This window comes from Lepidochelys olivacea (genome assembly GCF_965140295.1).
Source record: "Lepidochelys olivacea isolate rLepOli2 genome assembly, chromosome: 11".
NCBI classification, from domain to species: Eukaryota; Metazoa; Chordata; order Testudines; family Cheloniidae; genus Lepidochelys; species Lepidochelys olivacea.
This window is the reverse complement of record NC_140421.1, coordinates 10,820,464-10,837,984: the sequence shown is the minus strand read 5'-3', so window position 1 is coordinate 10,837,984 and position 17,521 is coordinate 10,820,464. Positions and strand designations below refer to the sequence as shown.

The 17,521-nt window shown below is 46.2% G+C and overlaps 1 protein-coding gene and 1 long non-coding RNA gene across 8 annotated transcripts in view; one reads left to right on the top strand and one right to left on the bottom strand.

Annotated features, from left to right (window-relative positions):
- Positions 1-480: 480 nt before the first annotated feature.
- Positions 481-12,662, bottom strand: LOC311528580. Its single transcript, XR_014713639.1, has 4 exons — positions 12,572-12,662; positions 2,495-2,641; positions 1,505-1,743; positions 481-1,406 (listed from the first exon to the last, which is right to left on the bottom strand). It is a non-coding gene; the product is annotated as an uncharacterized lncRNA (long non-coding RNA).
- Positions 12,663-13,633: 971 nt separating this feature from the next.
- SEMA5B (semaphorin 5B) overlaps positions 13,634-17,521 on the top strand; it is a 362,976-nt gene continuing 359,088 nt past the window's right edge. For 4 of the 7 annotated variants that reach the window (XM_084642529.1, XM_084642523.1, XM_084642528.1 and 1 more), the window contains exon 1: positions 13,635-13,849. The gene's annotated coding sequence lies outside the window, so the exon portion shown is untranslated. Of the gene's footprint in view, positions 13,850-14,239; positions 14,259-15,725; positions 15,745-17,521 lie in introns of those variants that run through there. The other 3 variants (XM_084642530.1, XM_084642527.1, XM_084642526.1) reach the window with 3 other exon arrangements.

Genomic DNA, 17,521 nt, shown 5'->3' with positions numbered 1-17,521 from the left:
TGTTTAAGTTTCATTGGCTTCACTCGAACTTTGAGTCTGTGCTCAAAGTTTGAGTATGTACTTTTATGCTTTGAAGAACAGAGCTTGGACTGCTCACATGCTTGAGAGCTGTCCTGAATCAGGGCTTAAGTTCCTACACTTTCTCCCCCCGCCCCAGTCCTTGTACATTCAAAAAATTGAGCACACATTCAAAAATAATCCTACCGTTCTGCCACTACATCTACATGGTTAATACCTCAAGGCCATTGTGTTTGTTCCCCGCCCCAAGACCTGACTTTCAACTCTAGTTTTAGGAGGGGTGTTCATAGTCAATCACTTCTACTTTCCGAAAACCTACATTGTTGCATCTATGCTATATGTGAATAGCTCTAGAAAAAGAAACTAAGCTTGTACAATAAAACCTATTTAATATTTGCTTTATAAGAATAAGCATTTTAATACAAATTAGTGAGCATACTTGAAAAACCTTACTCACCTGACTAGCTCCTGCTTATCAGTTGCCCTGTTCATGTTAACAGGGGAATAAGATTTGTCCTACTGACTGCAGTCCAAAGAAATGATTGAAACATAAATAGGTGATATTTGCATAACATTCAGTAGTTAAATTCACTATTTGATGAAAAACACTATTTGCCTTCAACATTCTTCTGTAGTTAAATTCACTGTTTGATGAAAAACACTATTTGCCTTCAACATTCTTCTGTTCCTGTTTGAATCAGACATTTGGTGGAAAATGGAGAACAGGATTGACAGAAAAAAACCCCCCAAACATTGTAAATTTCACTCTCCCATCACAACATGAATATAAATGGAAAACTAGCCTACTAAAAGTATTTTTTGATGGACAGCTTCCATATGAGAAAAATAGGAAGAAGGATTCAACCGTGGAGGCACTTATGAGAAATCAAATAATTGGTCAGGCTGGATACCTGGTGACTTGCAACACACAAACAGAGCTGAAATCGCTGCTGTAATGAACAGTCTGATTCTGTAATGCAGCAAGAGCTCCTGTGAAGTGTTAAGCACCTTTGACCCACTTCTATGGAAGGCTGAGAGTGTTCGGTACATTACAGGACTGGGCCCTACTTGGACTGTGTGGTTAATGTCAGAGTACTGGGATGAGATACTTGCTTACTCAGCTGGAGCTTACATTCCCAAGAGATAAACCGGGTGTATTGGATTGTTGCCTGAAAGGATGCTGAATGCTTTGGGCTATGAGATTTAAATGAAATATACAGTATATTTAGACTCCACTGAGTAAAATCTGAGTGGGCAGCTTACAAGAGTCTAATATTACTGTTTAATAATACCTAACCTGGGATGAAACAACGCCCAATCTGTGTATGCATTTAATGCCACAGCAATCTTGATTATACTTTGTTCAAAATGTTCCCTGTTCATGATTCCTGAAATACAAGCAGAGAATTTGATTTTAGACATTCAGAGGCAGTGTATGAACAGAACAGTCTTTCATCTTATGCAGCAGCACCATGCTATACTATACCTTCAAAAACCACTAGAAAACGGTTGGTTCTCTTTGATGCTGTGCTTCACGGGTGGCACTTTAGTGGCCATTCAGCCTGCACATCACAATATGCAGCAATGGACAAATAAAGGACGCGATGCTAGGCAGAAGAGGTTTGCAAGTTTATCACTGAAACTTAGAGTAGGACACCTCTCTCCTTCTGCACCAACACACTCTTTGCTGCAATCATCTTTCTTCCTTGGCATCTCTGGCTGTGCCTGTGAAGGGAAGCAGACACACTCCATTAGGATGCTGAACAGTGAATTTCTATATATGTGTTCTCAGCTTTAAGTTAATATAATGGGCTGTGGTGTCAAAACTTTTGCTGAGGTATTGTGAGCAGCCACCTCTTCCAACTTGCTCTACAAACACAGCGCACATAGTGTAGAGAGTCCAAACTCTTCCTCTTTCTGGGGTATAGTTTTATTAACAAAAAAGAAACATGAACAAAGTTCAGCTCAGTCTTAGCGCCTCTTAGGACAACTCAGCCCACACTCTAGATCCTCTCTCCTCAGAGCACATAGCATGGTCATACTGGATCAGACTTATGATCCATCTAGCTCAGTATCCTGTCTTCTGAGAGACGCCAGTGCCAAATGCTTCAGAGGGAAGGAACAGAACAGGGCAATTTTGAGTAATCCATCCCATTGTCGAGTTCCAGCTTGTGGCAGTTGAAGGTTTAGGGACACCTGGAGCATGGGATAGTATCCTTGACTATCTTGGCTAAGAGCCATTCATGGACCTATCCTCCTTGAACTTACCTAAATTCTTTTTTGAACCCAGTCATATTTTTGGCCTTCAGCATTTCCCTTGGGGCAAGTTTCACAGGTTGACTGTGTGTTAGGTGAAGTATTTCCTTTTGTTTCACTTAAGGCCTCTGCCTATTAATGTCATTGGGTGATCCCTGGTTCTTGTGTTAAGCTACTCCCACCTCCCTTTCACCCCCATGGGGGTGTATGAGCCACCTACCTCCATGAGTCAGTAGAGCCCAGGAAACCCACTTTCAGCAGGATCAACATCTTCTAACCGTTTCAAGTGACCACTGCTTGTTACACGTCTCTCTCCATGCTCCCATCCATGCGTTCAGGGCACTGATTTCAGAGTGGGCTGAGAGACCTGGATTAAAACAGAGCTGCATCACATAGGCCTTATTGCTTACCATTCTTCTCCACGGTAGCACTAATTCCCTCTTACCTAGTTAGAGGCAAAGGCAGGAATTGTGAATGAGTGATATTGCTGCCAAGCCGACTTACCACACAGCATCGTACAAATGGAAACAGTCTCAAGTTTGTTCTGTACCCACCAGTAAACTCCTAAGTGGACGTCTTACTAGCTCATTGCTTAACAGATGGACAAAGTGGGACACAATCCTGAAGATGGCCAACTGCAGCCCAGTTGCCACAGGATTGTAAGTCCAAGAGGGGCTTTCCCCTCTTCCACTGTTGGAGACCTAAGGGCTTGATCCAGCTCCCAGGATTAAAGTCAATGGCAAGACTCCCATGGGCTTTAATGAAAGCAGGATCCCTACACTCCTGGCCTCTCTTTTCATTTTTCTTCCTTCTCTGAAAACTCTTGTTGGAACTGTTCCTTTTTATGTGCTGCCCCCAGGACAACATAGCTTTCCGGGGAATGGGAGTGTGGAGGGGCAGGGCACAGACCACTAAAAAGTGTGCCCCCCCCAAAAAAATAAAAACAAAAAGGAGAGTGCAGAAGGGTGCCAGCGGAGAGCCCCAGAGGTATCTCCCTGCCAACCCACTGCAACAGGGGTTCTAGCCCAACATGGCTGGGGTCCTTCAGGTATATTGATATGTTGCAGAATAGAGTATCTTACCCTTTGAGAAGGGATTGAGCCAAAAGGTTTGGGTCTGGATTCTAACTTTCCCACAGTTGGGGTGGGGGAGTAGGGTTATGGGGTTCAGGATTCCATTTCAAGCCTATCATTTTGACAGGTCTGAGCGGTGAAGTTCTGATTTGGACAGGAGTTTGGGTCTGAACTTCCCGAAGGTCAGGGATAAGTTTGGATTTCAATCCCTGCCTCAGGTCCATTTCTCAGGATCGGGGGCATTTGGTCACAGCCACTGTAATCTAGATTTATTCTAAACCCCTGTTTTCAATCACTCGTAACTTTCTGAGGTGTATAAATTTGGTGGAATACATTTTCTGTGCGTGATCTCAGCCCAGATGTGACTTTTTTTCAAACTTTGAATAAATAGTTATGATTTCTTTTAAGCAAGAAGCGAGTGGGGCAGAAAAAAACAATTTTTCCCCTTTAAAAAAAATTCTTATGACCTTTTAATTTGAACAACGCTGCAGCCAAACTGGGTGAAATTTGAAAGTTAATTGCCTTTGATTTGACTGACTTGTAAGTATTTGAATATTACATACTGAGCATGCCCAGAAGGTATTTTACTCAAGCTCATGAAAAGTGTGCAGCTATGGAAGGAAACCCTCTATATGGCTGGGTTAGCCAAGTGCTCTTGACTCCTCAAAATAGCTGCAAACAGGCCATGATGTTCAAATATTGTGGAAGAACTAGAATCTGGTAAGAAGATCCTCTTCCTTCCACTGCATTCACCACCAGAATATCCCAAGGGAACGTGCACAGAGCTGGGAAGCCCTACATTCCATTTCCACCTCTTCCCTAGAAGGACTTTGGTAGTTCTTTGCATTTCATTAACCAGGCTACTCTGTGTCAGTATATTACAGGTAGTGTAAAGGAGGCGGAGGTGAACAGCTAAGGGTCAGCGTAGCGAGGCAATGACTCACCAGTACGGCACTCCTGCTGGTCATCCTGGGAATTAGCTCTTCCAGCCCATAGCTCCCTCTGCAGGCTGGTGTCTCGCCTGCTGCTGGCCCCCATGTCCCTCCTGGACCCTGGTGCCCCTTACCTCAGGGTTCTGCTCTCTGCAGTACCCCCACAGTTTCTGGGTCTCCCCTCCACAGGGAACCCCCAACCCTCTATCCCCACCTTGCCTCAGTGGGGACTGCCAGTCATCATTAGCCCCCCCCCCCCCTCACTGGGGCAGACTACAGTCTGCAATGGCCACTCATCACAGGCAAGGGCGGGGGGGTAGGACCAGCTGCCTCTGTCTATTCCCAGGCTGCCCCCTTTACCTTTCTGGGCCTTTACCAAGGCCTGCAGCCTGGGGGTTTACCAGGCTGGAGCTGCCTGTGGTACCTCATTCTCAGGCAGCTAGCCCTTCCCACTCCAGGGCTAGAATGAGACTCCTCTAGCTCCTGGCCCCCAACCCTCTTATAAGGGCCAGCTGGGCCCTAATTAAGCTGGCCACACCCTAGCTCGGCTGCTTTTAACCCCTTTTTCCCAGCTGCAGACCACCCCACGACAGTCAGCCTTTCAAAGAGCACCGCATCCACATTTGGGGGGCAGATTTTCCAAAGAGCACAGCCCACTGGGTGCTGCAAGTGTTGCAGTGTGTAGGAATAGGGTAGTATTCCTTTAAATAGTTTGTGAGCCAACTGTTTTAAAGAGCTCCTACCTTGTTCCTGCATGCTACAAGTGTCACCAGGGGAGCTCCTGCATGCTGTGCTCTTTGAAAATCTGGTCCTAGTGGATGTATCGAAAGCCAGTTCAATGAGAGGCTGAGCGGGGAGCAGACCCTTGAGCTCTGGTGAGGTAGAACCCTCTATTCCAGGGGTTCTCTCAGTCTTTTACCGCCGAGTCCCCCTCCAACATGCTATAAAAACTCCGTGGCACCGCTGTGCCCCAACAGCTGCTTTTCCGCATGTAAAAGCCAGGGTCGGTGTTAGGGACTAGCAAGGCGAGCAATTGCCTGCAGCCATATGCCATAGGGCAGAGGTTCTCAGACTGATAGTTCCCTCTAAGGTGCGCGCCCGAGCAGCCGCACACGAGAGAATAAAGGGCCACTCACCTCATCAGTGGAAACGTGCAGGGGGTGGCTTCACTAATTAGGTGCCTGGACCCTGGAGAAATCACACGAGTAAGGTGAGGTGGTGGCCTTGGGGGGAAAGAGGGGGTAGTGGGGTGAGAAGAGGGGTTGGGGGGAATTTGGGATATGCAGGGCTGCAGTGGCCAGAGAAATAGGTGACTTTCCCCAGCTCCAGGGCTGCGGCTGCTGGGGAGAGACACCCCCCCCCACACACACTCCTTCCCAGCCCCAGCTTGGGGGCTGCTGCGACAGAGGACAGAGGGAGACTCCCCCGCTCCTTCCCAGCTCCAGCTTGGGGGGGCTACCATGACGAGGGAGACATGCCCCTCCTTCCCAGCCCTAGTTTGGGAGTTGCCACTACAGGGAAGAGAGGGAGAGACTCCCAGTTCGGGGGCTGCTGCAACAGGGGAAAAAGGGAGAGATCCCCCTCCTTCCCAGCCCCAGCTCACGGGCTGCTGCAGTGGGGGAGAGAGGGCACATCCATCGCATTAGAATGGTAAGACTACTGATATTAAATATGAATTGTATGCTTCTATTTGTAGAACAAAAAAAGTTAATTATTAAGGGTTTTTCTACATAGCGCTTTTATCCAAAGCGCTTTACAATAGTTAGCTAACGGTGCAAACAACATTTGGAAAGATCATTTAGGGGTCTGCCAAGACCCTGAGCAATTATCAAGTGGTCTGCGAAAAAAAAAAAGTTTGAGAACCACTGCCATAGAGAGTACCACAAAGCTACATTGCTCAGGCTTCGACTTTAACCTCAGAGGTGGGGCTTGGGTGCCCGGGCTGCAGTCTCATGCAACAGGGCTTTGGCTTTCTGGGCAGGCAGGGAGGGATAGCTCAGTGGTTTGAGCATTGGCCTGCTAAACCCAGGGTTGTGAGTTTAATCCTTGAGGGGGCTACTTAGGGATCTGGGGCAAAAATTGGGGATTGGTCCTGCTTTGAGTAGGGGGTTGGACTAGATGACCTCCTGAGGTCCCTTCCAACCCTGATATTCTAGGATTTCTGCCCTGGGCCCTAGCAAGTCTAATGCCAGTCATGCTTGACAGACCCCCTGAAACCTGCTCACGGCCCCTCCAGGGATGTCCCAGACCTCTGGTTGAGAACCACTGCTCTATTCTATTCTGACTCTTTTGTATCAAGTTTATCGCTATGATCTTATCCACCCAACCGCAGTGCCTTTCATTGAAAGCTTAAATTCTGTAGCAAATGAGACATAGGGCCCCCAGACTAACCCTGGAGAGGGTCCCACAATGAATTTTTCAGTCCCTGTGATAAAGTTATCCTTGGTAAAATAAATGAGTTCAGAGTCTGGTTTTATTTTTCCAGTCTCAAAGCAGAAACTGTTTCCAATTTATCTGATCTCTTGGGCTCAGAGCTAGAGCTGAAAAACCGGTTCCTAATGCGGGATTGAACCATTTAGTTTACTGTGGTGTTGCTATAACTTAATTTTTCACTGTTCCTTTTTACCTGGCAGCAAATGATTGTCTACTCTGTGTTGTGAGAGCTGTAGTAATGCAGATACTCACCACACAATGGCATATGTCTCAGGTCACACATGAGACACATGGTCAAATCAATTTCTAGTCCATAAATCCTTTAGGCTTCTCTGTTTATGGAGACAGACCCATGATCCTTTCCCCCCATCTCTCAGACAGAGACACTCAGCAGTCCCAAGGTCTTGCCTGTATTAGCAACATTGACACCTGCCTGCCTTATCACACCAATAGACACATGAACATTGATAATTAACTGTACCTCGCTTCAGGATGGAAAAATGGCAGATTACTTGTTCATGGGCATCTAAACTTAATTTGGCTGTATGACAAGAAAACAGGTTTTTCCAGTTTTCAAGCTTTCACTTCATCTTCCGAGTAATTGAAATACAGGTGCTGCTGTAATTGTCTAAAGGCCTCTCTGCATTCTGCTGGTGCCGTTTGTACTACTGTCCCCTGGGCTTTTAATTTTTATTCTCTTACTTTCAACGTGCCTGCCTGACTCTCAGTTGGGATCATATCTTTAGCTTTGTCTTCCGTTTAGTATAAGTTATGTTGCCACCAGTCTGAGACTGTAAGCTGCAACAGAGAGTATATGATAACTTATTTCAAATTTAAGCAAAAATCCCTATACCTAAATATTATGGATAATGGCTATGTGACATGAAATCTAGACCTGATCATTCAGGCAAGTGCTCATCCTCCACTAGCATGGAGTGCTGCTGAGTGCTCGCTGTGAATGCATTCAGAAATACATTTTGGTCCCAGTTCACCTTTTAAAAGAGCAGAGATGTAGACAGCAGGCCAACTGGGCCATTCAGTCTTACTGCTTTGCTACACAGGTGTGGGTTTGTTTTGATTACGTTCACTGTGGCAAACCCGCATTCTCCCACTGCCGCACTAGAGGACCATGAGAAGGGTAAGAGAAGTTGATCCTGAAAGGCAGGTGGCCTGCCGGTGAAACATGTGCATGCTGATGTGGATTTGATGGTATTAAGAGTAATTTTAAATGCAACCACACTCCTTTTCCTCTTCTCTCAATATGTATGAAGTGGTCCAGCCCATTATGGCAGAGGGACAATTTTTTTTTAAAAAATCACTAGGCCAATACACATAGTCAAAGCATTGAAACCACCAAGAGCAGCCACCCGCATGTGAATCTGGTATCCAGATGCTAGGGCCAATGGCAAGACTTTTCTGTGGATTTGCCTTTGCCTCTGAAGTCCCAGTTAGCGTGACTAAGCTGAACGTACTGAAGTGCTGGAGCAGCTCTGGCCAGCCAGTTCACTTACAAACAGACCAATTCCCTATGTTCCAACAGACATTACACAGCCTACTCTGGCTTGGCTGGAAAGTGACACAGAAGCTGCATTTCTTGCAATGGTTACTGCCTTTGAACTACCTGGCAGTCACTGAAAAACCTAAATGCAACTTCTCCCCTCCCCACTCAGCGCAGATCTCTGATCAGAGCATGAACAGGCCACGTGCTCTAAGGAGGCTCAGGCTAGCTCTGCACTGCATTTCTGATTCCACTCCCCTTTTCTCCCAAGACTCTGTTTGTGTGCCTGATATCTGCTAGCTCGCCCTCCTTCTCTTGCCTGAGGAAGCTCAGTTCCCTTTGGCCCACTTTGTGGCACTGTCCCCACTGAAAGACAGTTCAGCTGGGCTATGGCTGATGGCAATGACCCTGCCTCCCCAGCCCTGTGTGCCAGGCAGCAACACTTAGACTTGCCCTTTCCCTTGTCCTAAGCAATAAGATTTTTTTGCCCTAGTCTCCCTGGCTTGCACCTCTATCCCAACCCTTGGCCACCCTCAAAGGGACATAAAGGTGTAGGGATACCTGAGGCCAGGCTGCTGGCTTGCCGTGTGGGCCCTCAGACAGAATATGCAACTCATCTACTGTATACAGGGCTCAGATTTTATATACTACACCCTGTGACTAAACATGTGCTCCTCTAGCCTCACTGTTGCTCCTGTGATGATGGACTCATCCCCATGAGCATGAATTCTCCAGGGCAATCTGTCCCTCCTCTGTGCCATACTCAAGAGAGCATTAGGATGCATCAGCACCACCTAGTGGTGAAAATCACATTGAATGCTTTTCTGGGGGGAGATGCAGGGTAGGAATATGCAACTGCCAGATTGAATCCTTTTTGCAATATCTGTCCTTAGTTTAGCTGTCAACCATCTGCATGCAGTACAGGATATTTCAGATAGCGTGCAGTGGAAGGTGAAGTCCAGAAGAAGAAATCCAGAGAAGGGAGGAATAAGGAGAAAAGGAACGTGGTGGTGGAAGATGAAGAGAAAACACAGAAGAAAGGTCTTCATCCCAGACACCAGTCCCCATGACAAAGGAGTCCTGAAGGGAGATTCTTTGGGAGGAGAGGCCTGTGGTCAGTATAAATAGTAACAGTTCAAAGTCTGGCCAGTGAGAGCTCTTTCTTGTAAAGTCACAGAAAAGCAGCCCTGATACAGTCTGTATAATGGCCTGGAATAGGGGCTAGGATTCTGAGGTCAGAAAACTGATTGTACATCATGTCAAGTGAAAAATAATATTGTAATAGCCTGACTATTCACTTACATTGCTCTGAATTGAACAACCATGTGTCATTGGCCCTACAATGCTAACAGCTAATGGAGATTCTCTTTTAACCCAAGAGATAGGGTCCTCTGCATTAGGGATGGAAGATTTAAGTTTCATCCCTGCTGCCATCACCATGAACTTTCACGAGTCCACGATCTGCAGCAAAGTGACAACCATGAAATTCTAGGTAGCCATGGAAATGTTACAATGCTTTATTTTATATAATACTTTTAGTCCCAAAGCTCACTACAACTTACATATGCACAGTTCCACTGCATTGCCACCACCTTTTGGGTGAAAGGTAGCACAACAGTAGCAGAGGATAAATTTTGCTCAAGGACATCAGGGGAGAATTCCACCCTTAAAAATGTGCCATGGGATCTTTAATGTTCAAAGAGACCAGAGAGGACCCTGGTTTACAAGGGCTTATGATAAACATCCACACACAGGACACTGCTCAGTACTTAAATTTCATACCTCACAAGAAAGAAAGTTTTAGTTGACTCTTCTGGGATTTAGATTTTCAGTTGCAGGGAGTGTCAGCATTTGAGCCCTGAGGCTTAAACAGCTAACCCATCCCTTCCAAATTAAATCAGACCCTAAGAGTGGACCAGGCTGGATGGACAGGGAAGGAAGGAGAGGTTTATGGGGCAGTTGGAACAATATATTCTACACGAGGATTAGATCAAGACTACTCCCTTTGTATAACTTTGGGTGGAGCTTATTGTGGCATTGCAATAGATTTGCAATCAGAAAACAATCCAAATGGTTTTAAAAGCACCAGTCCCCTCAGAAACCAATCTCAGTTTTTGAAAGGAAGTCAGATTGAAAATACTATACCTATAGCTTTATATAAAGATTTTTTGTACACAAACTGTACTGAAAAATGCTTTTCAGAGTTAAAGAATGCAATGACAGTTAAATAATAACAGGATTACAGAAGGACAGAGAATTAGAGCAGCCAAAGAATAAGGAGATTATTATTTATTGTGTGATGACTACATCAGTGGATCTATACGGCTGTTTTCCTGAGATATGATGTCTGAAAACACCCACCTCCAACATGCTGTATAGTCATATTAGCATTGACAAGACATCCTACAATCACACTGTTTATATAGCTATAACATACTGACAATATCAGTATGACTGATTAGTCTATTGAATAGAAACAGTTTCATATATATATATTGAAACACTGCCACAAAAGAAAATTCCATTTTGGGATTCTGGAAATAAGTGACTGAGGGTCTCATCTTGTAATTTGTAATGTCACTAAAACCCCTTGATGTATTTCTTTTTACTATAGTTACTTATTTATCATACTGTCTTTATACAGCTTCAGCTAAACATCTTAAGAAATACATATTACTAATGTAAATATCAATCTGTTAATAATTTTACATTTTTATTTAGGGCCATAGGTACCGATTTTCAGGGCAACAGATCCTGGAGTGGCAATATACATATAGCACTAAGGAGATTCAACCACTTCTAGGATGGAGGGTGTTAACTAGGTGGGTAACCATAAGGGCATGGAATTTTGGACAAGGACACTGGGGCAAACCTCAGCTCTAACAAAATGTGCCATACTGTATTAATAATGCCTGTCTGTGCTAACACCTAAGTTACACTGAAATGAGGAATGGTAAATCCCCTTCCCCTTACTTCCCCAGTGAATGCAATTGCAGTGTAAGCTTATTGTAAACTCTGCAGATAAGGAGTGAGGGGAAAACCGCCACTGTATTGTCTTGAAGTAAACTCTCCTAACACTGAGCATGCTGGGAAAATATGCACCATGATATTGTTTAGGGTGTGATCACAAGCAATAGCACTTTCAGATCAACTTCTGTTCAGTATGGGTTGGGCTGCACTGCAGCCTGGGTAGTTTTCCAATGCCTTCTATGGAAGCTGGAGTCTACCCTTATTAAGGGCTAGATTACCTGTGCCCTGTAGGGGGGAGAAGCAGGGTTCAAGGAGCCTGTCCCAACCCTCACTTCCTTGCAGCTGTGTGCAGGGCTCTGACACAATCCCAATTATTGGCCTCAGTGAGAGGGAATGGAGGGGAACACAGCCCTAACCACTCCGCTGCACTGGCTAGCCTTGCAGGGTGTTTACTATGCCTGCTGCCCACAGAATTTTGGTGGTACTGTGTTTGTGTTGTTTGGCACAATGTTGTGTGTGTATCTCCACTGATGATGTGCACACCCTGCCACTACCAGCTGCTTCTAGATAGCCCAATGTTGCCCTAAAACAGTACTTGAGAGATCACTATTAAATCTGTGTAAGATGCAGCAGCTATTAAATGAATACCATCAGATTAAATCATATATTTAAAAAATAAAACAAATATCCTCACCTGTATTACTAACAACACCTCAGAGAATTAAAAGTGAAAGAATTATAAAAATCTAATTTGCCTTTCACCAGTGGTTTTTTTAACTTTGTATTTCTATCAATTTAGAATAATGAAAACAAAGCAAACCTAAAAAAGAGATGTATGTAAGCTTGAAAGCTTGTCTCTCTCTCACCAACAGAGGTTGGTCCAATAAAATATATTATCTACCCTATCTTGTTTCTAGAAAACAAACCAGTCAATTTCATTTCACTTGCCAGCCACGATTCTCTTTGCATTCAAACCATTCTAAAGATTCTCTTGGACCATGGCACCTTACAAGGAAACCAACTGGCTGATTAGGGCTACGTTGGAGGCACTTGGAGATAAATCCCTCTGGTTCACACTCACCGCATTGTGATATTAAAACATTATCACCTAGCAAGGGCAATTAACATAAGTGGCCATACTGGGCCAGACTAATGGTCTATCTCGCCCAGCATCCTGTGTCTCCGACAGTAATCAGGGCCAGATATTTCGGAGGGAATGAACAGAACAGGGCAATTATCAAGTGATCCATCTCATGTCCAGTCCCAACTTCTGACAGTTGGAGGTTTAGAGACATCTGGAGCATGGGGTTGCGCCCTGGCAACACCACCATAACCACTTTCCCTTCCCCTCTATCTGCCAGTCTGTACGCTGACTGGGGTAGAAATCCTACCTTCTTGTTGCTTTACAGAGCAGATAAATCCATGGTGCGGTGGGCGTTGCCAAAAAGCAAATAACTTCCTAATGCTTCACCAAGCTGCAGCGTGGGGGTTGCAATCCCTGCAAGGAAATATTTGTTTATTAAGCAATTTCAATGGGACGTTCTCGGGAGACATTTCTACTGGTCTTAGATTTTGTAGGAACTTTAAAAGGCTGATCTATGGCTCTAGAGCCCAAAATGTTTGTCCAAAGCTGACTGACAGATTAGTCCCTTACTGCCCGGGAGGAGTGGGGTGTTTTCAGGGTTCCCTCCAAACTGAACTCGTTTGCTAGCTTCAGTCGTGGAAACGACACTCAGAAGAGAGAGGGAGTGAGTTGTCTGTGTGCATTTCCTTTGCTTCTTAAGGCGCTTTGCTCTGAAGATTTCCTAGGGCCGAAGTTTAAACTTCTCTCTTTCGCTTGCTTCCAGAAAACCTCTGCAACCAAACAGCACCCCCCTGCGCCGCCACCCCCTCCCCAGGCAGCAAACGATGCTGCGCGCCTAAAGGTTAAATGCAAACATTCCTAGCCGGGGGCTTGTATTATGCCCTCGGCTATTCATTCACTCCTGCACCGCGCAGGCTTGCAAACTGCTTGCACGCGAAAATACCCAGCTATGCAGTTGGTAAGCCCGTGAGAAACAGTTCCTCAGCAAACGCACACAAGGCAGGCATTGTGCCTGCCAGACAAGGCGAGGACAAATATTGCAACGGCTTTATTAAAGAGGCGAGCGAGCCCCAGTGCAAACGGCTAACGTGGGTCTCGCTTGCAAGCTTTTTTAAAATGCACGGGAGCCCGGGTTCCTGGAGGGTGGCTACGGAGGAAGGCGCTGGCTGCACCGCGAGCCGCTAGCGAGAGGCGGGAGCGGATCCTCTAGCCGGGCTCTGTGCGTGCTGGAAGGAAGAGAGGGAGCTGCGAGTAAATAAATGCCCTGTTGAACTTTGAATATATTAGTTGACATCAGTGTGCGTGGGGCTGCCAGCCCCTGGCTCCCCCCTCCTCCTCCTCCTCCTTCTCCCCCCTGATGGGAAGAGTGGGAGCGCTCCTGATAGGAGCTGCCGGGCTGCTCCGGGGTGGAAGGCAGCGAAAGGAGGGACGGGGGCGACTTCACTCCCGGGAACCCGCTGCCGACCACCGGGATCTTGCTGGGAGCCTCTCGCCTGGGAGATCAGGGTGGCTGAGAAGCGGTGGACTTGCCTGAGCTGCCTCCCCCCCCCCACCGCACCCTGCAGATCCAGAGCAAGATGTGCAAGTGAGTGACTGCCCCCCCCCCCCGCAATAGTCCGTACGAGCCATCCAATGGGTGTGGGGGTGTGTGTGTGTGGGGGGGATTATCCCCCTTTCCTTGCCCCGGCGCTGTCTCTTTCAGGTGAGAAAGGAGATGTGTGTGTGTGTGTGTGTGTGTGGAGGGGGCATAGTTGCAAACTTTAGCAACTTCAGTGCGTGCGGGGGTGGAGGTGGGGTGAATGGGAGAAGGGGGGGGGGGCTGTGCCTAGGAGAAAGGATGGCGAAGCCGGCGCAAACCCGGACTGGGCGGCGGGGAGGGGGGGGGTCTTTGGAGAACAGCTATTGTGCAGCTTCACCTCCTTCTGGCTCCGGCTGCCGCAGCAACGGGGATCGGTGCGAGGCGATTCGCGGCGCCCCGGGGAAGGGGAGGCGAGGTGATGGGGGGGTGCATTGTACGGGGGGCGGTGTCTCGGGGCTCTGCGGTCCCTGTTCACTTCTCCTTCTCCGCCGGCGGCTGTAGGGCTGGGGGGGTTGCAGTTGGGGATCCGGAGCGCTGGAGAGGAAATTAGCTAGGAGAGGCGGCTGTGGAAGTGATTTCTTTTTTCTCCCCACTCTCCCCCTAAATCCGCTCACCAGGGCTGCAGAGAGCGGGGTGTGTGTGTGTGTGTGTGTGTGTGTCGGGGGGAGGGAGGGGAGTGCGGTACCGTGGAGGAAAAGGGGATGAATGATTTCTCTCCCCCCCCCCCGATGGTAATTTGTCTTTGTGGTAGGGGTGGCCCATTAACGTTCAGCTCACGTCCTGATGAAGATCAAAAGCGGAGGGGGAGAGGGAACCGTACAGCCTTGTACGGCTCCTTGGTTTCGTGTATTGTTGGAAATTTAGGTGGTGGGGGGAACCTAAAACAAATCTTTGCCGAGCCAACGCACACCCATCCACCCACCAAAAGTTGCTGATCTGTATTTTCCGGCATTTCCCACCTGCCACAGGGTGCTGACGGGGAGCATACGCGCCCAGACAGTGTTAGTTTCCTTAAAGAAAACAAACAAAGGAAGGGGGGGGGGAGTCTGAGGATATTTTAAAGGGGTTGTCAAGTCCACATTATTCTGTTATTAAACCTGTCCCTTTATTTATGGGCTTAGATCGCTGCTGGGAAGTAACTGGGGAGAAGTACACTTATATGGTTCCTTGTACACTGTTCGCTCTGTTTGGGGTTTTAAATTATTTCCTGCACTTAAAAAAAAAAAAAAACAACCTGCAAGCATGTGAGATTCCCTTTAATTGTTTTATGGGGGTGGGGGGGCTTCTGGTGAAGTTTAAACTTGTACTAAAGCAAGAATGCTCACGCTCTTGTTTATCTTTGTTTGCCCAAACTCTTGTTTAGGCTGCAGTAGGTTTGATCTCCGCGCCTTTGGGTGGCTTCAGATACAAGCTGATACCCTGGGCCCATTGCTCTGCAAACAGGAGAGAAACCAACTAAAGCAAAAAGTTATAACTGGGCTGTGATTCTTCCACCTACCCCCTTCTCAGGATTTGTTTACTGAACGGATGGCAAATGTTGTTGTTGCTGTTTTCATTAGAAAAGATTGGCGAATAAAGGCAAGAAGGAGGGGGGACCGCATAGATGGAACAAACTACTGTTCCTCCAGAGAAGCTCTGACTTGGCCATATGCCTGATTTATAAGGTACCCAAGGGAGAAAACTCTAGTCTAAAACTGCAGAGAGAAAGGCGGGTGGCAAGAAGGAAAATCCTGCTGATATTTAACCAGATTACTCAGGGTTTTAAAATAGCTGTTTTTTTTTTCTTAACAGCTGCTTGAATCATGCATGTTTTCCTTCTTCTAAACTCTCCGGCTAAAACTTGTCCTTCCAGAACTGGATTGAGTGATGAATAAAGCAGAATACAGTAGGGAACCTTTGCGGTGCGTGTTATGCCTTATGCTGTTTTAGAGGGGGGCGATTTCCCCCTTTTCTGTCCTTAAAGAGATTAAGTTTTTTGTCCTCAGCCTGTCAGGGACGTGTTAATCCTGAAGTAGTCCGGGGGCTCCTGCCATACAGAATGTGGGTCTTGGCTTTGTTTGTTGTCCCACCCTCCTGTTGTTCGGTTAGGGCAATTGACAACGTTTGCCCTCGTATGACCCCCAGAAAGCGCTGGGGCGACCAGAGAGGAGAAACGGGGCAAGCTAGAGAGAGGTCAGATCGGAAGACAAAAGCTTGAAGCGGGGGGGGCCCTGGGCAAAGGGGAATGGGCAGGGGGAATGACTTGCAGCGAGGTGGCCCCACCAGTTTATATATACAGCCTCAAAAAGATAGCCCAGGGATGGCTGAATTGGAAGTGCCCACAGATTGATGGACACTGCGGGTGTCCTGGGACGTAGCTGCTTCGTAATAAAATAAAACCTGCTCTTAATTTCGAAAGGTCTGCTGGTCTTGCCTGACCTCCCTTTCTGCTCCACGTGGTGAGCTGGGGTTCAGTTCCCGCAGTCTTTACTCAGGTATTACTCCCATTTAAATCACTTTAAATTGAAGCAGGATGGGACCCCAGGCCCTTTGTCCGAGGGAGGAAATTTTCTTGAAGAATATCGCTGAAGGGTTTTCTATTTTAAAAGGATCTTGCCTGGCAGATTGCGGCCAGGTTTTAAATGAGGTTTGAACAGCAGTGCTATGTAGCGCGGATTAATAATCTCTCTTTAGAGCGCCGAGCTGCAGCAATGTCAGGGTTAAATGAGATCATTTGCATGATCATGTTTTACTGAAAACAATAGCATGTCATGCAAAGTTTTGTCTGGAGTCTAGGCTGTTGATTTGTTGTTGGGCAAAAGGGGGCAGTATCAAACAATACTACAAAGAAATCCACTCGTTGGAACTGTGCGTTTGAATTTCTGCCTAAGGCATTAACTTTTGCCGTTCCTACCAGTACCTGGTAACTTAGGGTTTGATCCTGCAGCCCCTACTTAGGTGAATAGTTCCACTGACAGTCATTAGGACTACTTACCTGAGTAAAAATTGCATGATCAAAGCCCTCACTTTTAGATGTCCCCAAAGTAAAAATATTTGAAGCATGAAGTAGCAAGCTTATGGCTAGGTTGGTTTGTAACTTGCCTAAATTTCTCTAGTGAAATGTTTTGGGTTAAAAATAATATCATATGGTTGCAAAGCCACTTTTTTTCCTATTAAGAAGGCTGACAGCTATGAAAACACCAGCTACAGGGGCCCTGTCCTGGCCTATTGAAGTCCATGGCAAGGCAAAACTCCCATTGATCTCCATGAGCAGGATCAAGCCCTAGGTTTGGACTACAGTTAATTAAAATTACTTTGAGGGCATTTATATCACTGCTTTTCATACTAGAAAGAGAAATGGACATTTTGTTTTGTCCTTTGCTTCCTAGAAGAACTCATTTATTTTCAGCCTAGGGAAATATATTGATCAGGCATACAGAATGTTTTTTAAAAGTTCATTAAATACTTTTTACCTTTTCTTTACTTACATAGTTGGAGTCTTTATACGATTTTACATACCTTTTTGCTCTAAAACTGAATGTGACATATTTCAGTGTTAAAGGAACACTACCAGTATAAAAGCATCAATCGGCAAATACACATTTATCTGTTACTAGGACTTTTAGATAATTAAAAGTGACAAACAAATCCAAATGTACGTCACTGTTTTTCTTTTTGTTTAATTTTTGCATTTTCCTC